Genomic DNA, 20,906 nt, shown 5'->3' with positions numbered 1-20,906 from the left:
GTTGGGAGAGTGTTCAGTGTAGGTGCCCCCTGCAGCTGTTTGCTTTCCCCAATGCACAGAAACCCTGAGGACAGTACAGCCCTGAAGCAATCAGTCCCCCTTACTCACCATTTTGGGGCTCCAGTGGGTTATGTGCGCTCTCTTTGGTATGGGAAAATTATGCTATTGTGAAGACTGTAAACTCCTTCACTGTCTAGGAATAACTGTCTGATATAAACAATGCTGCCTCTGTTAAGTGTTGCCTTTTTTTGTCTTTCCACAAGCAACCTTAAGACCTTGGCTGCCCATGTTATCAACAGCTCAAAGACTCCAAAACCTCCAGAAGAAGCCGCGAAAACGCAAAGAAGACATGCTGCAGGCAGTTATGGATCACTCTGTCACAGAGAATCAAAAAGTGCAAGACTGGAGGAAAAGGGAAAGCAGGATCTGCCAGAAAAACGCAGCAGCCAGGAAGAAAAGCACAAAGCAGCTGATAAGCATCCTGGCACCCCAAGCAGACTCTATCCAGGCGGTTGTAGCCATGCAGACAGAGCACTACCTTGCCGCCCCCGCCCCCATCCCAAAGCTCTTTCCCTTGTGTCCCAAATGTCAGCTCAAAACCCCCTTCCCCAGCATCCAAGTTCTTAGCACCACCAGCTGCCTCCAACACCTGTATGTTCACCAACCAGCCCTGAGAACTAGGACCCTTACCCTCTGCACTCAACCCCCATCACCATGCAGTATAGCCATCCTGAAGTGCAGCAGTCATTGCACAGCACTCCAGACAGGACATATTCAAACCTGTGACTGTACAGGTCCACACCCCACCCCGCTGCCCTTTTAGGTTCCCAAAATGTTGTGTGTCTGTCAGTAAAGTTATTTTCTTTTCAATAAATGAATTCTTGGCTTTGAAAACAGTCTTTATTATTGCAGAAAGTCAAAGATACCTTAGCCCAGGAGAGAAACAGACACTGCAAATCAGCTTAGGAAACACAGATTCCTACTAACATTGTAACCACTGCACTTCACTCTCGTACAAGGCACCAAACATTACTGTTGGTTTTCAGACTCAAATTCCTCCCTCAAGGCATCCCTAATCCTTGCAGCCCTGTGCTGGGCCTCTCTAGTAGCCCTGCTCTCTGGCTGTGCAAATTCAGCCTCCAGGCATTGAACCTCAGAGGTCCATGCCTGACTGAATGTTTCACCCTTCTCTTCACAAATATTATGGAGGGTACAGCACGCGGATATAACCACGGGGATGCTGCTTTCCCCCAAGTCTAGCTTCCCATACAGAGATCACCAGCACCCCTTTAAACGGCCAAAAGCACACTCCACAGTCATTCGGCACCGGCTCAGCCTGTAGTTGAACTGGTCCTTGCTCCTGTCAAGCTTCCCTGTATACAGCTTCATGAGCCAAGGCATTAACGGATAAGTGGGGTCTCCAAGGATCACAATGGGAATTTCAACATCCCCTACTGTAATCTTCCGGTCTGGGAAAAAAGGTCCCTGCCTGCAGCTTCCTGAACAGGCCAGTGTTCTGAAAGATGCGTGCATCATGCACCTTTCCAGGCCAGCCTGTGTTAATGTCAATGAAATGCCCATGGTGATCCACAAGCACCTGGAGACCCATAGAGCAATACCCCTTCCGATTAACGTACTCAGATGCTAGGTGGGGTGGGGCCAGAATAGGAATATGCATCCCATCTATCGCCCCTCCACATTTAGGGAAACCTATTTGTGCAAAGCCATCTACAGTGTCCTGCACGTTCCCCAGAGTTACGGTTCTTCTTAGCAGGATGCGATTAATGGCCCTGCAAACTTGCATCAACAGGATTCCAGTGGTCGACTTTCCCACTCCAAACTGGTTCCCGACTGATCAGTAGCTGTCTGGAGTTGCCAGCTTCCAGATTGCAATAGCCACCCGCTTCTCCACCAGCAGGGCAGCTCTCAATCTCGTGTCCTTGCGCTGCAGGGTGGGGGCGAGTGCCTCACACAATTCCATGAAAATGTTTTTTCTCATCCGAAAGTTCTTCAGCCACTGCTCGTCATCCCAGACTTCCACGACAATGTGATCCCACCACTCAGTGCTTGTTTCCCAAGCCCAAAAGTGGCATTCCATAGTACTGAGCATTTCCGTGAATGCCAGAAGCAATTTAGTGTCATACTCATCAGGCGACTCTCTAGCATCGTCGGACTCCTCATCACTTTGGATCTTAGGGAATAGCTCAACTGCCAAACGTGATGTGCTGGCAAGTCTCGTCAGCATACTCCTCAGCATTTTGGGCTCCATTTCCCACAGAAATCGTGCTGCACAGAAACCATTGAGAGAGTCAAGATGGCGCCAAACATGGACGGAAAAACAGAGCTTGCTGGGATGTGAAGCGATGCATCACGGGGCGTTGGGACAGGAAGCAGAATGACCCGCACCCTCCACCCCCTTCTCACAACCCATGGCGCCAAAATGGGATGAGGTGCTCTGTGGGATTGCTGCCCATAATGCACCACTCCCAACACTGCTGCTAATGCTGCAAACATGGCCACACTGCAGCGCTGGTAGCTGTCAGTGTGGCCACACTCCAGCGCTTTCCCTACACAGCTGTACGACGACAGCTGTAACGCCTAGCGCTGCACACCTGCAAGTGTAGTCAAACCCTAAGTTTGCTTTCTGGTATTGTAGCCTGATCCCAAATTAGACGCAGCTCTAATAACACCTTCAAATACTCTGTCAAAAATATCAGTGTATAAAATAGCTTGTAAATAAGACACACAGTAATAAATCAGTTGAGGAGCTTTATTATTTTATAAAGACTTCAAAACCTTTATATATAAAGTTATTGCTTTGTATTCAAGGTCCCACTTCATAGAAATTTCTAGTCATGTTCTCCAGGATTCATATATTATTTATACAGAAAGACATATTTTTCATCACTCCTCAAAATTTAGTCTGGTTTGTGATTTATTAGCCTCATTTCTTTTTTTCTTCTTCATTCATTCCTATGGAATCATTCCCTAATCATCCACCACACAGATGTAGGGTACCCAAAGGAAAAGCAATACAAAAAACATTCACTGTGACAAAAGAAGAGCTAATTTAAAAAAAATACTTCATACAAAAAGTGCCTACATAAGGGGAAATTCTCTGAGCAATTCAGGTAGAGTCTCAGGATCTTCAAATAGGGAAAGAGGGAAAGATCTTCTGTCTCTACCCCATTCCCGGCATACCCCCAAATCTCCCATTAGAAGCTGTGCACGGAATTCTCCCTGATCTGGGCTCCACACCCCTGCCTCTATTTTTGTCAAGTGGAACTGCACCAGGTCTGCTGCCAAAGGACCCTTTACACCAGGGGTCAGCAACCTTCGACATGTGACCCATCAGAGTAATCCACTGGCGGGCCATGAGACATTTTGTTTACATTGACTGTCCACAGGCACGGCCCCCCACAGCTCCCAGTGACCACAATTTTCTTTTCAAGCTTTCCCCCACTTATATACATTCACAAGGCAACTGCAAAGAGCATTCTTTTGGCCTGTCACTTTGACCATGTCACAGGGTGACTGGCCCCTTTGAGAAAGAATAGGGTCCAGTGCACCTGTACCTGATTAGCTGCCTCCCAACTGGGGTAAAAGAAGTCAGTTGGGGCACATACAGGGAAGACAGGAGAGAGCTGCCTGAAAGCACAGATTGAGAGCAAAGAAAGGTGCAGGAGAGTGCTGCCTGGGAGAAACAGGGACCCTGCGAGGAGATGAAAACTATGCAGTTCCTCTCTGGGAACAGAGAAGAAGGTCTACAAGCCCAGTGGAGGGGCTAGTTTGGTGACCTTCTTGAGCTGGAGAGCCAGTGCCAGGAAGCTGAAAATGGACGAGTTTTTGGACTATATTTTGGGCCAAAGAGTCATGCAACTGCTGGTCACTCTCAGGTGCATGGCCTGAAGAATGGGGCCCTGGAACAAAGGCAGAAAGGAACTGGGAACTGAGTGCTGGTGGACTTCTAGCTAGGTGACCTGGCAGTGATGTCCCAGAGGAGGAGAATAGAAAATCACTGTACCTGTCTATGTTTTATTGTAGGAATTGGGAGAATGGTTTTATCATGAGGTTTTTGCAGACTATTGTATGTGTACAACCCCATCTCTTTGAATCCCTTCACTAGCTCCCCTGTTCTGTTGCACCAAACATAAGGTGCTTGGCTTCACTTTCAGGACCCTTTATGGCCTATCCACATCCTACCTATCATCTCCCAATTACTGTCAAGATGTTGACTTCAATCTCTGATCAGCCCATGATGTTGGCCTCTTATCACCCATATATTACATTTGCATACAAGCACCTTGAAAAGGAGAGTTGCAGTTGTTCCCATAATCCAATATTCTGCACCATCAGTTCCCTCTATAATCTATTTGTAACATCATAATACTATCTAGTCAGGTTAGAATTGCAAAAAGTACATTTGCAGTTTAAGATGCATGACTATGAATATTCCCAAAGATGAGCAGCAGTGTGAATGCAACCTTGGAGGGAAAAACTCAAGCTAATTCTCAGAACAAGCAGAGAAGTATAACACAGATATATTTTTATTTCTTCCTCAATTATCATCCTGCCTCTCCTTGTCCTAGTAGATCTGACTCACAGTTGGGAGTGATAGGAGTTGGACTCAGTTTTCAGTGCTCATGAGTCTAGCCGTTGAATCTCCTCCTGGCCTGGGCTCTCGCTCTACTCTGCATCAGGAACAGAACTATAGTCACAGCCTAGGCAGGCAGCTTTCAGGAGAGAAGAATCCCTGCTACTGCAGACATGGTGATATCAACCTCTGGTGACAGTGAGAAGACCACTACAGGAAGCAGTCAGGATGGAGCTGAGGCTGGTGAGCTGAAAGTTGGGGGAATTTCTTGCTCACTTGCAGATGCTTGTGACCTCTCTGAGTCCAGACTTGCAACTCAATAGACTTTTCAGCTCTCCTGTGGATCTACAAAGAAAATCCATAGTCTATAGAGAAATTCCCATCTGATTGACTGCCTTTCCCTGTTAGGGTTGCCAGCTTTGGTTGGATGAATTCCTGAAGATTTAATCACATGCCATAATATTTCATTAAAGAGTAATCTTTAATTCCTGGAGACTCTAGGGAAATCCTGGAGGGTTGGCAACCCCATTCTCTATCCTCTTACATTCTAGGGCAAAGCAGTCAAACAGAGCTGCTACAGCTGCTGAGGGCAGAACCTGGTTCTCTGGTACATGAAGTAGCTAGTGCTTTTCTCCCCTTGCCCTACAAACAGTGGGGAACAACAGCTTCCTGCTGTTCTGCCAACCACCCAGAGGGGATAGGAACAGGACAAACCTAAAATTGTGACAGCTGCTGGGGTCCCAAAACAAGAGGGAAGGAGCTGAAGAACCAGGCTGGTAGGCCTTGACTCCTACATCACAGCAGCTGAAGGCATTGCTCTTTTCATAGGACAGGACGGGGAGCAAAGACCAGATCCCTGTTGAGAGGCAGAGCTGTGACTGAGCACAGGGCAAAAGCTGCAGTGAGACAATCGACACGAAGGCAGATGCAGAATTAAATGTGTGTGTATGTCTGGGATGTTTGTGCATGTTGGGGAGAAGAGGCAAAATGAGATGTGGTGGAGGTAGAGGGTGTTTTTGAAGGGAGGAAGAATAAATTATGGAGTTTAGAATTAAATGATCTGCATTTCTGAATTATACACATTTATGCAAATTAAAATTCTATTTGTTTTGGTCTGTCAGTGTTGGCAAGTGTGCTGAGGCCCCCTTGTGACACCACTGCATCCTACAAACAACTAAACGGCAAGCAAGCACATGGCACAGTAGCTCACTACTGAGCATGTGGCAGTGGCTGAAGCACAGGCGTGGCTGAAGTAGGAGAGAGAGGGTGTATTGACAGGACACCGCTGCCCTTACCTTCAGAAGAGCTCCTAGTTCTGGAGGCATAGCTGAGGTGAGGAATAACTGGTGGGAGGAAGGTGTGCTGTGGCAGGAAACAGCATGGCTAGGGCACTTTAATATCCTGGCTATTCCCCACAGAGCGGTCATGGCAGCCAAGGTGCAATTTAGGGCAGCCCTAACCTCCACGTGGGGCCAAACAGACCTCTTCAGTAACTTCAGGATATGGGAGAACCAACCTGCCTCCCATTGGTCCTTGCGTCCCTTGAAGAGGGATAATTCTGGGCCTAAGACTGTCCATTGGAGTTTCTCTGACATTGTTTTTACAATTCATTATGAATCTTTGCCTTGTGTGTGTTTGTGTGTGTGTGTGTGTGTGTGTGTGTGTGTGTGTGTGTGTGTGTGTGTGTGTGTGTGTGTGTGTGTCTTTTTTCTGAAGAGTTACAACTGATCTATTAATTCAAATTTAGGACTCATTATTTAATTAATTTATGTTAAACACCTAAGTACTTTTTGAGTGAGAGGCAATATAAAAAGTATTTAACTAACTGATGAATGTTTATTGTATAAACTACATTTTAGAAAAATGCATAGATGTTTATCTATTCTGTACAAATATTCACAATATACCAATCAGAAGACTCTCCTCATACTTGCCAGCAAAACTAAATGGTATTAGTGAGAGTACAAAAATCCTTTTGCTGTGTCCAATCTGTTTTCTGCTGATATGAAGCTGTTGAACTTCTCAGTGAGGAAAGGTACAGTAATTCCAGAGAGAAAGATATCAAATATTATTCTGTCTTATATAGACCTGGAGCTAGTTGTTGTTGTACTACAGGACTTTGCTGCTGGCCAACAAAGTGATCTCTTATAGTTTCAGTAGATGTAATCGATCCTTGTTTTATTTTCAGCAATTGTGTTTATCTTATGTTCTAGCCATTAAAAACAACTTTAAACAGCTTAATTCAAGACAATTTTATACCTTTGTGATTTAACATAATCAATTAGATACTACAGAGAGTGCTTTTAAATAACTAGCTGTAGGGTGACCATATTTCCCTATGCTAAATACGGGACACCTGGTAAAATTACTCATATTCAAGCAAGTTCAATGGCAATCAGTCAGAACTATGCAGTACAAACATTCAAATTAACATCAAGTTGACTGAGCCCTTGTTAAAAAGAAATAATGCGTAGTTGAATTCTTTTTATTTATCTTCTTATCTTTAAGACTTTAGGGTTCACATGGGGAGGGGGTGACACAGACACTCTATTTCCCCCACACACACACACACTCATGGGGAGAGGTGACACAGACACACTTCCATACACCTCTCTCACACAGGGGGCGGGAGGGATGGTAATCGACCAGCTCGACCCTCCCTGCCCAGTGCTTTCTGCCCTCCATGCCTGGCTGGGCCCCTGGGACAGACCCAGCTCTCCTGGTAGCTGGCACCAGGTCTTCCCGAGGCAAGCAGGGTCACATCCTCCTCCCCCTCCCTCCCCAGATTTCTGCCAGGGTTCACACCAGAATGTGGCCAGCAGCAGCCTTTTGGCACTGTGCGGGAGGGAAGGGATGACATGGCCCATGTCTTTGCAGAGTCTCTCTCTTTCCCCTCACTACCCCTTCCCCAGTGTGGCTGGAAGCAGCTTGTTCCTTCCTGCCCATGCAGTGGTGAAAGGTAGCTAACACCTCCAGGCTGCTGCTGGCTATCAACATAAACCAGCTGTCTCTGGCTACAGCACAGGCAGGAAGGGGTTAAGCCCTAAGGATGCATTGTGCAGAGGCTTCAAGCAAACCCCTCCAGAGAGGTGACTCAGTAGGGGAGGGTGCCTAGAGGACAGAGCAGCCCTGCGCTCCCTGGAGGCAGGACCTAGGGTGGATTGGGGGCTGGGAGAGGTTTGAAGAGGGTTGTTAAGACCCAGGGACTGCTATGGAGCCTACAGGTTCATGGTGGGAATAGACTGGAAATCGCTCCCACCACCACCACCACTCCCGAGCTTAGCTGAGGGGTGGAGAGGCTTCCCCGTGACAGTGCTGTGCGGGGCTTTGGCACATGCAGGGCTTGGCTCCTCCTGGCCAGCACCCCAGGCCGTAGGGTGTTTGGAATGGGATGTGGGAGCGCTGGGAGTGGGATGTGCCCTGCCATGGGGGATATGGGGGAGCAGCAGGGCTTGGGAGGGGGAAGGGGCAAAGCAAGGAGAGGACTGCTAGAGGGGGAGCACATAAAGGGCTGCTGGGTGGGCAGCAGAGGTGACATGTAACTGGCGGCTGCCTGGCGCCTGCCTGCACTCACCAGCCACTGCAGCTCACAGCGCGCAGCCAATGCCAGCGAAAATGGGATAGGGGGTGCAACACTGCTGGCTGAGAGCCAGCATGCAGCAGGGGCTGAACTGACAGACCAGCAAGGGGAGTGGCTGGTCCCATGCGCTGCATCTTCGCTCTGCCACCAGCCTTACACCCCCACCCCCATCGTCAGCCACTGGTCCTCCTGCCTCCACACTCACTGCTGGTGGGCGGGCAGCTGGCAAGCAGGGATCCAGCCAGCAGCAGGACCTACCAGTACTGATGTGGGAGGGAAACAGAGAATTCGGGACAATTTGCCTATTTTTAAGAAAAAGTCAGGACAGCTGCAGGACAGCTTAAAGATGGGACTGTCCCTTTAAAAACGGGTGTCTGGTCACTCTAACTAGATGGCAATGTTGCTCAAGAAACAAACACGTTTTACCATCCTAGAATATATATTGTCTTCTTATTTGTAACATTGGTTCACAGAAGGGACAGAATGCTGGATGCACAGTGGCATGACCAGGACAATATATTTTGACCGGTCCACAGCATATTGATGCTTCCTTCCAGCTTGTTGTCCTGACTCTTTATTGTACCTGAGCATGGCATACCACTCCTCCTTCCAAGCGTCACTCACCCCCTCTTCCTCTAGTACCCTTCCTTCCAAGGCCAAATGGATGCTTGTAAGATGTCCAGATGATATATTTTGTGCAGCTCCCAAAACTTTGCCTAAGTCCCCTCAATTTATCAGACCTATATGCACAAAAACATGCAGGAATAGATTATACATTAAGGGCCAGGTTTTGATCTCCCTACTCACCTTGTATAGTACTTACTCTATGAAGAGTTCAGTTGAAATCTTCAAGATTTGTGAAGCAAGTTACTACAGTATTTGGTATGTGTAAGGGTATCAGAATCTGGCCCTAGATGACTCTGGTAAGTTGAAAGGAGTAATAGAAAAAAAATTACAGGGCACTCATAAGGTTTTGGCCCAGATCCTCAAAAGTACTTAAGTGCCTAACTCCCATTGATTTCAATGGAGTTGGACACTTACATACCTTTGAAGATCTGGGCCTCTCTCTAGATCGTCTTTTCCAGTTATTCTTCACCTCTGTTGTATGTTGTTTCTCTTTTCCTCCATTGTTGCAATGCCTGTTTTCTGATGGTATAATAGCACAGTTGCTCAGTATCTTAGTCAGGGCCTGCTCTCAGCTATGTGACCATCACATTAACACTGCAATGGTTGGAACTCACAAAGGCCAGCTCCGGGCACCAGCAAAAGAAGCAGGTGCTTGGGGCGGCCAATGGAAAGGGGCAGCACGTCCAGGTCTTTGGCAGCAATTTGGTAGTGGGTCCCTCAGTCCCTCTCTTCCTCTTTGAGCTGCTGCCAAAGTGCCACCAAAGAGGAAGAGAGGGAGCAAAGGACCTGTTGCCGAATTGCCACAGAAGAATGAAGTGGCAAGACTGAGCTCAAGGAGTTAATAGAGGAGGTATCTGAGCCTCTAGCTATTATCTTTGGGAAATCATGGGAGACGGGGGAGACTCCAGAAGACTGGAAGGGGGCAAATATAGTGCCCATCTATAAAAAGGGAAATAAAAACAACCCAGGAAACTACAGACCAGTTAGTTTAACTTCTGTGCCAGGGAAGATAATGGAGCAGGTAATTAAAAAATCATCTGCAAACACTTGGAAGGTGGTAAGGTGATAGGGAATAGCCAGCATGGATTTGTAAAGAACAAATCATGTCAAACTAATCTGATAACATTCTTTGATAGGATAACGAGCCTTGTGGATAAGGGAGAAGCGGTGGATGTGATATACCTAGACTTTAGTAAGGCATTTGATACGGTCTCACATGATATTCTTATAGATAAACTAGGAAAGTACAATTTAGATGGGGCTACTATAAGGTGGGTACATAACTGGCTGGATAACCATACTCAGAGAGTCGTTATTAATGGCTCCCAATCCTGCTGGAAAGGTATAACAAGTGGGGTTCCGCAGGGGTCTGTTTTGGGACCGGCTCTGTTCAATATCTTCATCAACGACATAGATGTTGGCATAGAAAGTACGCTTATTAAGTTTGCGAACAATACCAAACTGGGAGGGATTGCAACTGCTTTGGAGGACGGGGTCAAAATTCAAAATGATCTGGACAAATTGGAGAAATGGTCTGAGGTAAACAGGATGAAGTTCAATAAAGATAAATGCAAAGTGCTCCACTTAGGAAGAAACAATCAGTTTCACACATACAGAATGGGAAGAGACTGTCTAGGAAGGAGTATGGCAGAAAGAGATCTAGGGGTCATAATAGACCACAAGCTTAATATGAATCAACAGTGTGATACAGTTGCAAAAAAAGCAAACGTGATTCTGGGATGCATTAACAGGTGTATTGTAAACAAGACACGAGAAGTCATTCTTCCGCTTTACTCTGCACTGGTTAGGCCTCAGCTGGAGTATTTGTCCAGTTCTGGGCACCGCATTTCAAGAAAGATGTGGAAAAATTGGAGAGGGTCCAGAGAAGAGCAACAAGAATGATTAAAGGTCTTGAGAACATGACCTATGAAGGAAGGCTGAAGGAATTGGGTTTGTTTAGTTTGGAAAAGAGAAGACTGAGAGGGGACATGATAGCAGTTTTCAGGTATCTAAAAGGGTGTCATCAGGAGGAGGGAGAAAACTTGTTCACCTTAGCCTCCAATGATAGAACAAGAAGCAATGGGCTTAAACGGCAGCAAGGGAGATTTAGGTTGGGCATTAGGAAAAAGTTCCTAACTGTCAGGGTAGTTAAACACTGGAATAGATTGCCTAGGGAAGTTGTGGAATCTCCATCTCTGGAGATATTTAAGAGTAGGTTAGACAAATGTCTATTAGGGATGGTCTAGACAGTATTTGGTCGTGCCATGAGGGCAGGGGACTGGACTCGATGACCTCTCGAGGTCCCTTCCAGTCCTAGAGTCTATGATCAGCTTTATCTTTTCTTTTCTTTTCTTTTTTTTTTCCACTTTGCCGCTTGGGGCAGCAAAAAAGCTGGAGCCGACCTTGGAATTCACCCAGTCATCACACAATCTTATTTTTTGTAATCCTGTTCAACCCCTAAGCCTCTCCCTTTATTTGTCTCTCCTTCACTCATTGTGTCATGGCTAAATTCTGGGTTGTGAGCCCTTCAGCACAGAGACAATGTCTTCCTGTATGTGTGGATCATAAATTGCACATTGTGGGCACTACCAGAATATCAATACTAATTTCTTAAACTGAAAGGGACTACTTAAATAAAGCTATGTGTATGTTTCATTACAAAGCCACACAAATTTGCTTGGATTCTGAGAAGAACAAGGAAAGAAAAACTAGCTAGGTTTCATGCCAAACCTTTTGACGCCCATAAATCCTTCACAGAAATTGGAAGCAAAGCACTTTGTGATATCTGGACAGTTGGACACATATTTCAAAACTCAATTTCATGCTTTTGTTTTGGAGTACATGTAAAACTTCCTGCTAAATGTCATGTGGTATAGGTGACATGAATTACAACATCTGTGAGCAAGAGAGAGACTGGGCCTACCTCACATAATCCCAAGGGTCAGCCATATGATTTGCTCTCTCAGCAAACAGCTTTGTTTAACTGATCTCTGTAATTCCAAAATCGCCCCAAAAGAATGTCAAATGTACTATTTTTGGATATTGAAGCACACAGAATTATTATAGGCCCGATCTAGCTCACCTGCGGTAAATCTCAACAGGGGGTTGCTGTGTGGTTCCAGAGAAGAAAACTCCATGAGGATCTTCTCATGCAGTTTTTTCCCTAATAGTTTAGTTGCGGGTGGAATTTGACCCCACCTCGCTGCCGCCAGCCCTACACAGTATAGACTGTGGGACCTATGTCCAAACTTTGTGAGAGAGGATAGGGAGGCCAGGGCCTCTCTACAGCTTTGCTTCAGGGCAGCTCTGCCCCAATCTTTGACCTGCCCAGGGCATGGCTGCCCTGGGATATTGCAGAACAGATAATGCACCCCGGGCTGTGTTACCTTTCTTGTCCAATCTCCATGGCAATGGAGAGGATGATGTGTCCCTTCCCTTCCCCTTTTTCTCCCCATGTTTTTCCAGTAAGCCTGTCTACTTTTTTACCAGTCCACAGACCAGCAGGGAGGCTACTGAGGGTTGCCAGGGAGGTGGGGGATGCTGCTGGGGAGATGGTTGATCAGCCTCTTATATAGATATGGGGAGAGATCCAGGCACGGAGGCACATGCATGAACTGGGGATACAATCTCCTCTCCATCTTTATGTAGATAAAGAACCTAGCAGGAAAAGGAGGGGAACCTTTTGTTTCTCTTTTTCCTTGGCATAAAGGTTTATATAGCCCCCTGAAGAGCCTCTGAAGAAAGATATTTTATATGTACAAAATATTAACTGTTGTCATTAGTGTTAGGCAGGCCTCTGGCCTGTGCACAGAACACAGTAATTTAAATATACAAAATTTTAATGCAGCATTAAGGTTGGGAGTAACTTAATTTAGTTTGTTGGGAAGCCCAGAGAAGCTTCTTGTCATACTTACTAACGATAGTGTTAGTTACTATATTCAGTCTCTAGCTCAACTATTTTTTATTTTATTTTGTGCAAAAATTATATATATAAAATATAGTATTTGTAAAATTCATCTCCAGGCAAGATGAAGTGGTCCCATTATTTTCCTTTGTGTCACAGTGTCATATTATGTGCTGGCATGGTAACTCCCTGTAGTCTAAAACAACTGTGGATTTGGGACTCTGGAAGATAAAACCTTGGGCTATCTTTAAGAAAGAGAGAGCCCATTGTGACATTCTATACCTTGGGAGAGCATGCTGTAACCCCCATATTCCTCATGTTCATATAATCGTGGTCTTATGTATAAAGCATGCCTTGTAAGGTATCAGGGGAAAGATTATGATCTGCTGAAAGTCATTTATCTCTCCATAGAGTATATGTATATCATTAATGCATATGAAGTTATGAGAATTGTGTAGTATGGTTGTCACTAAAACATGCTGTAAGTTTGGGAATCAGCCAGATATTAGCTCCACAGAGGCAACAGCAAGGAAAGTAACCAACACTCCGGCGAGGTGTCAAACAACCCATCAAGAGCCATTGTCCAGCAAGGGGGCTACAATGCAATGACTCACCTGCACGAGGCCACACCAGGGGAATTGCTCAACCTTGCTTGAAGAGACTTAGTAATGCTCACCTGACTCTGAAAGGTGCGGGGGGGAGGGTGGGCAAAGCCAAGAGGGAAGAAAGCACATGATAAAAGGAAGAGACGTTTGCCATGTTCTTTCTCTTCCACCTACATCTACAGTCACCACACCAAGCGACTGAAGCACTGATCAAAGCGGAGAGCCTGGCTGAAGAGCAATCAGCCAGCCTGCGGTGAGAAGCATCTAAGTTTGTGAGGGCACTGAAAGTGTTAAGATCAGCTTAGAATGTGTTTTGCTTTTATTTCATTTGACCAAATCTGACTTGTTATGCTTTGACTTAGAATCACTTAAAATCTGTCTTTATAGTTAATAAGTTTATTTGTTTATTCTATCTGAAGCAGTGCATTTGGTTTGAAGTGTGTCAGAGACTCTCCTTGGGAGAACAAGCCTGGTACATATTAATTTCTTTGTTAAACTGGCAAACTCATATAAACTTGCAGCATCCAGTGAGCATAACTGGACACTGCAAGGCGAAGATTCCTACGGTTGTGTCTGGGACTGAAGTATTGGCTAGTGTCATTCGATTTCACAATCCAAACAGCATCTTCTAGAGGTTGTGCGTGAACAGCCCAGGAGTGAGGATTCTTGCAGTAGAGTAGGGTAAGGCTGGCTCCCAGAGTCAAGACTTGGAGTGACCTAGCAGATCACCAGTCCAGATAACATCACAGGGGAAGGTCACACCCATGTAATTTAAACTTTCTTGAACATCATGGATTTGAAAGTTCAGCTCAGACCTAAGCAGTACTAGGGGTTCACATTCGGTTTAGACAAAAGAGACCAGAAAGAAAAAAAAATCAATTTGAAACAGTGAAAAATAAAGCAGACAGTGGGAAACAGTGGAAAACAAATAGAAAGAGATTGTATTAGAAAGAGAGAGAGAGAGGCAAAAAGGGAAAGAAAAACTCTACTGAAACATTTGTCATAAGCTACCAGTCACCCTCCCACCCTTAGTTTTCAAGGAAAGTTTTTTATCTCTAATTCGCAGCAATGACTTGCAGATCACATACTCAAATTACAATTTCTATCTGCAAGTCCTGAAAACTCAACCCACTGAATGTAAAGTCTTTCTTTCTCACATACCACCCCCAGTAACACAGATTTTGCAAGTCAAATTATGCTGCTTTCCATGGGGTTACAGAGATATCACTGAGGGCAAAATTTTATCTGCAGGCTCATTTATTACTGAGATGAAGCACAAACACAAAAAAAAAACATTTTGATGTTTACTTCCCATGTTGAATTTGCAGGGCCAACTGTGGGGTGAGGGAGAGATGAATGTGATGGGTTGGATCACAGAAACCCCCTTGGGAGCTGCCAACTGATGTGCCAGAACTACCTCTGCTCCTGTTTTCCCTGCCAGCTCAGGTGTCCAGCACCCTGTCTTGCTGAGCCAGCCACTCCATCTGCTCCAACAAAGACCCAGGGTATGAATTACTTGCCCCAAAGCTGCAGGTTTACCTGAAAACAGCTCACAGAAGTGTGCTTGTCTTTAGCACTCAGATGCCCAACTCCCAATGGAGTCTAAACTCAAATAAATCCGTTTTACCCTGTATAAAGCTTATGCGGGGTAAACTCATAAATTGTTCGTCCTCTATAACACTGATCGAGAGATATGGACAGTTGTTTGCTCTCCTCCAGGTATTAATACATACTCTGAGTTAATTAATAAATAAAACATGATTTTATTAAATACAGAAAGTAGGATTTAAGTGGCTCCATGTAGTAACAAACAGAGCAAAGTAAGTCATCAAGCAAATAAAATAACATGTGCAAATCTATGTCTATCAAACTGAATACAGATAAGATCCTCACCAGTTCCAGAATGCTCCCTTTTTAGCCTGGATCCAGCAATCACTCATACCACTTTGTTCCAGTTTCTTCCAAGTATCCTGGGGCGGGGGGCAGATGCTCCCTCTTTAACCAGCTGAAGACCAAATGGAGAGGTCTCCCAGGGGTTTAACTAGACTTTCTCTTGTGGGTGGAGACCCCCCTCTTCACTCCTATGCAAAGTCTAGCTCCAAGATGGAGTTTAGGAGTCACTTGGGCAAGTCATATGTCCATGCATGACTCACAGTCTTTACAGGCAGAAGCTGTTGCCCACATGGTATCTTGTATGTCTCCAGGAAGCCACCTTATGTGGATTGGAGTATTCCAAGATCCATTGTTTCCCAAGTGCTTCCTGATCAAGTACTTAATCTTGCAAATTCCTTCCTAAAGAAACTGACCAAATGCCTCACAAAGCTTGCTTGATTTCTAAGTAAGTATATAGACAATATTCTTAACCTCAAGTACAAAATGATATATGTGTACAAATAGGATGACTAGATATAGTAGACCATAACTTTTACAGAGATATGTTACATGGCACAGGCGGCACAAAATATATTCCAGTTATGTCATATTCCCATAAAGCATTATGGGGTATAGCCTCACAGTGAAGAAAAGACAATTTTACTTGAAAATTGTTCTAAGTTGATACAGAACCAATGAGACACAAACATGGAATCCACAATGCTGTTTTTAGATATGTATTTCTAAGTAATAAGGGCATTTTGAGGTTCCATATTGATAGTATCTCATTAATTTTGATATTTTGATTTATTTCTAATTTCTAGTCCAGGGATCGACAACCTTTGGCATGCTGCCTACCAGGGTAAACACCCTGGTGGGCCGGGCCGGTTTGTTTACCTGCCGTGTCTGCAGGTTCAGCTGATCGCGGCTCCCAGTGGCTGCGGTTCGCCACTGCAGGCCAATGGGGGCAGCAGAAAGCAGCGGCCAGCACATCCCTCGTCCCATGCCGCTTCCCATAGCCCCCATTGGCCTGCAGCGGCGAACTGTGGCCACTGGGAGCCACGATCAGCCGAACCTGCGGACGCGACTGATAAACAAACCGGCCCGGCCCATCAGGGTGCTTACCCTAGTGTGCCGCGTGCCAAAGGTTACCGATCCCTGTTCTAGTCCAACAAACTCCCCCTGGACTCTGACAGTCAAGCTGGTTTCTTTCCATCTCTTATAACACAGTTTGTGCAGGCAAAATTATACACTCAGATAATCTGACAACTGTACAGGTGTATGTCATCAGTGACACTTCTGTGACCTCTCTTAAAACCAGTGTACAGCTATTCCAGAGTTCAATTTGTCCTTTAGAACTTTTATTATGTGTGCAGATGCAGAAGTCAGAAAGAGGCCAGCATGACTGCCAAATCCCATGGTGAGTTTGCGGGGGTCAATGCCATACTCTGAGAAAAATAAATAAATAAAAGTGCAAAGTGAGCAAATTTGCTAGGAAATAAATGCCAACAGAACCCTACGTCATTATTCACTTCTTAAGGTAGAACTTCATTTAAAGTGAAACTTAAAGGGTGCACAAACCAGAATGACATTTTTATCTAAACTCTTCTGAACCCAAAGTGGTAAATTTTTGATAGCACCAATGACAAATATCACCATATTTTGCACCTTACAGGGTTTTAAAGCCTGTGGCAGCTTTTAAAGTTCTGGCTAGTTTAAATCAAGTTTCACTGATTGATGGCTAAGAACCTGAAATTCATTAAGCTTAAAGATTTACCAGTTCCTCAGCTTTGCCAATTCTCTCAGTGACAGGAAAAACAGAGGAGAAACACATGAAGAGTTCTACTTCAGTGAGCTATGAGAGAGTGAGGGACTGAGCTGTAAGCATGTGTGTGTGCTTCAGCTTGGAACGTACATGTACCAGAGACAGACAGAAAGAGTATACATTTCCCTGAATTACCAAATTAGAAAACAGACCCTCTCTCCCAAAGTCATGGGAATCAAATAAAGCTCATGAGTTTTATACCAGCCTCGTGCTTTTTTAATGTCTGTCTCCTGATTTGTACATTTTCCTGGTTGGCAGTAACACAGGAAGTTCATACAGGAAAACACCTCAGAACCTCATGGGGAGGGAGTCATTTCCTAAGCTTAGTATAAAGTGGCTTCCAGAAGATGGTACTTTTGGAAGTGACAGCAGAAAATTAGCTTGCATTAAACAAACATCACGTGCTAGGAAATAATATAGTACAAGGGACCTAGCTGTGCTTCCTTCTCCACCACCTCCACCATGATTAGGCAAATTGTGGTGTGAGTACTAAAACTGTTTGCACTCCGTAAGTTCAGTGACACTGTATCTGAGTGAATGCAAAGAACGATGGCTTTACTTCTTAGTCTCCCACACTTTGTCACTGTAATAAATGACCATGGACAGCTTTTACTTCTGTACAGATTTTACAGAAGGTTGAAATCTTTAATGAAAAACACATAAATCACAGAAAACAATTTCAATCTAATTTGCCTCCAGGCAATTCAGGCAGTAATTCTTATTGACCTTAAAGATTTTTTTAAAAAAGGTGTTAAGCTAATGGCATTAATAAAGTGTTATCATCATTAATGTTTCCTTGTAATTCTGCAGGGCAAATAGCTAGCAGCTCATTGACATTAAAAGTCTCTGTGATTTGATTCGGTCTCCCAGACTTGAAGGATATGATTAAATTAGTTTCTACAGAATAGATGGCTGTGTTCCTCTGGTTCCTTTCCTCCCCATGACAACTAGACTCAATGCCAGCATTGAGTCTTATGCATCTCATGTGAACTCCATTGTGCAAAGTTTCAAAAGTCAGTAGTGTCAGAGAGAACCTCATGTGCTTATAAATAAATTCACAGATTAATTTGCTATCAATTTTGAACAATTAGGGTTTCTGAGCTCAGTCATTCTTCTAAAAATATTTATTGAAAAATGAAATCTGACTAGAAGAAAGGGTTAAACATCCTGCAAAATGAATAACCCACAGAAGAGGTATGGAGAGATAATGTTTGTGGTTTTGTGTATTTACATATGTATAGTATGGCGGACAATGTAATCAACAGTCCCTGTCTATGCTGTATTCTGATAATTCAGAGGTCAAAAGAACATCCTGTCATGTAAATGAATTGTAAACACGGGATATTTCAGTATTCATCTCTCTTTGAAATGTACTGTGAATGGTGGAGGAACAAGCAAATGGCATTATGTTAATTCATATAGCTAAGTACCAGTGATGGATCTCCTTCAAAGTCATCCTAATTACCTTTCCTTCCCTGAAGAATTCCAACTTGTCAAAAGACATGAAATTGTATAAAAGATCCTTGGGTCCTGATTCTGTCATCTCAGATTTGCTTAGGCTTCATCAGGGAAGTTTGAGTCATAAGACTGAGGTCTAAGTTATGCTGATTCGCATAGGTGCTGACTCCTGGGCTGGAGCACCCACAGGGAAAAATTAGTGGGTGCTCTTTACCCACTGGCAGCCAAGCTCCCATCACCCCCCATCATATTTCCCCTACTCTCCCCCCCAAGCATGCCGAATCCCCGCTCCTACACCTACCTCCCAGTGCTTCCATCCGGCCACTGCCAAACAGCTGTTTGGCGGCATGCCGGGAGGGAGGGGAGAAGCGGAAATGTGACACGCTCAGGGGAGGAGGTGGAGAAGAGGCGGAGCAGGGACGGGGACTTGGGGAAGGTGGTGGAATGGGGGCAGGGACTTTGGGGAAGGGATGGAATGGGTGCAGGGAGGGTGGTGCAGAGGCAGGTCAGGGGGCTAGAGCACCCACTGGGAACAGTGGAAGTTGGCACCTTTACTGATATGCCCTGAATATGAGATTTGGACATTAGACTATAACCTATGAACTGAATTTTAAGGGAACTCTTTGCAATTACGAAGCTCACCATCTCTGCTATGAATCTGCACTTCAGTGAGTTGAACTCATGTCTGTATGTATATTGATCTTTTAACCATACTCTCTCTCTTTTGTTTTTTAAATAAATTTTAGTTTAGTTAATAAGAATTGACTGTAGCATATATTTGGGTAAGATCTGAAACATTCATTAACCTGGGAGGTAATGTGTCCGATCCTTTGGGATTGGTAGAACCTTTTCTTTTATATAATGAAATAAGATTTACAGAAATTTTCATCATATTTGATGTGGGAACCTGGATGGAGGCCTGAGGCTGAACTGTGTTGTTTGGACTTCTGAATAACCAGTATGGTAATAAAGAAGCTGTTTTATGCTGGCTTGGTGAATCTAAGTACTGAAATATCCAGCATCTTTATGGGGATTGTCTGCCCCATTCTTTGCAGTTCACCCTAATTGGCCATAGGTGGCTCCCCACTAGGACCACTAGGACCATGGTCACAGCAGATATTATTTTCTTTACCTCAGATTTTAAATCACTTTTATAATAAATAAAAATGTTACATTAGCTACAGTACCTTTTGTCGTAAAAGATCCCCAAACTCTTTATAAATGCTAAATCATGGAGTAATTGAAACCACTAAATTTGTTGATGTCACTAAAGTCCTTACCTAGCATTGCGGATGATCGCATATATTTTCAGAAGTCCTTGATTAGACTACTTTCATTTATGTGCCTAAGTACCAACAGACAAGCATAAGCCCACAAAAGCTTATACTGAAATAAATTTGTTAGTCTCTAAGGTGCCACAAGTACTCCTGTTCTTATTGCAGAATAGCTGGTCTAGAAAAAAATAATAATTTTTAAAAGTAATGAACACTTGAAAGTCATGTACTGAGCATTCATAGCCGCATTTTGCAGAGATGGAATGGAATAAAGATGGTATTTTCTTTGTTGATAGATGATCTCATCTTATGTTCAGATAAAGATCAAGGGTGAATTCCTGACACAACTGAAGTCAATGGCAAAGCTTCTATTTACTTCAATGAGGCCAGGATTTCACCTGTTGATATTCTAAGATCCATCATCTGCCTTTGATACCATTGATCATGAGATGTTGCTGACTTGCCTGTGGCCCGTAGCGGGCGTAGATAGGCTGCACTTTGGATCTCTCCCTTTTTTGCTGAGTATTTCTGCTCATTATCCCCAAAGGTGATGTCATAGGTCTATCACATGGGGCCATTGGGAAGTTATTTCTTTAGTTTGTTTCTTAATTTCTCAATTTGTGATCTTAGCTGCTGTGAAATGAGCATTTGAGCTGCAGTGACCAGGACAATTTTCTTTCATAGCCAGGAGGTGGCAACTTTTCTTTTATATGTAACTCTTCTGCCAGGTGGAGTTGGCAGCAACCAAGGTCAGGTTCAATATCTAATTGTTCTTTTTCAACAATACAACACAGAACCAGCTTGAGCCTCCACCCATAATGTGGAAAAATTACGCACCATCCCTGGCCGTGTCTAAGAGGCAATACTTCCCCTCTCACAAGCATGGAGTCTGAGTGTTGAAAAGAAACTTTTAATGGAAGGTGGGAAATCACCTGGCATTAATTAGGGAAAATGCCACTAGCAGGATTCATGATCTGCACTGGCTGCCTATTTATTTCCAGATGAAATTTAAAATGTTTGGTTTTTGACTTGTGTATCCATTTATAGCTTGGGATGAGTCTACATGAGAGCCACCTCTGTGCTTTTTCCACACAGCCACTTTTGCAATTAGCAGAGGGCTTCAAGCTTTAACTAAGGGGGTTCCAAAGAGAGGAGGCCTCTGCTGTA

At 44.3% G+C, this 20,906-nt stretch overlaps 1 long non-coding RNA gene across 1 annotated transcript in view; it reads left to right on the top strand.

Annotated features, from left to right (window-relative positions):
* Positions 1 to 5,759: 5,759 nt before the first annotated feature.
* The window catches only part of LOC115656326, a 73,547-nt gene continuing 58,400 nt past the window's right edge, over positions 5,760 to 20,906 (top strand). Inside the window, exon 1 of the long non-coding RNA XR_004001629.1 lies at positions 5,760 to 5,926. This is a non-coding gene — a long non-coding RNA (uncharacterized LOC115656326). The remainder of the gene's footprint in view (positions 5,927 to 20,906) is intronic.

The sequence above is a fragment of the Gopherus evgoodei genome, chromosome 1, assembly GCF_007399415.2.
Source record: "Gopherus evgoodei ecotype Sinaloan lineage chromosome 1, rGopEvg1_v1.p, whole genome shotgun sequence".
NCBI classification, from domain to species: domain Eukaryota; kingdom Metazoa; phylum Chordata; order Testudines; family Testudinidae; genus Gopherus; species Gopherus evgoodei.
This window is presented reverse-complemented; position numbering and strand designations above follow the sequence as displayed.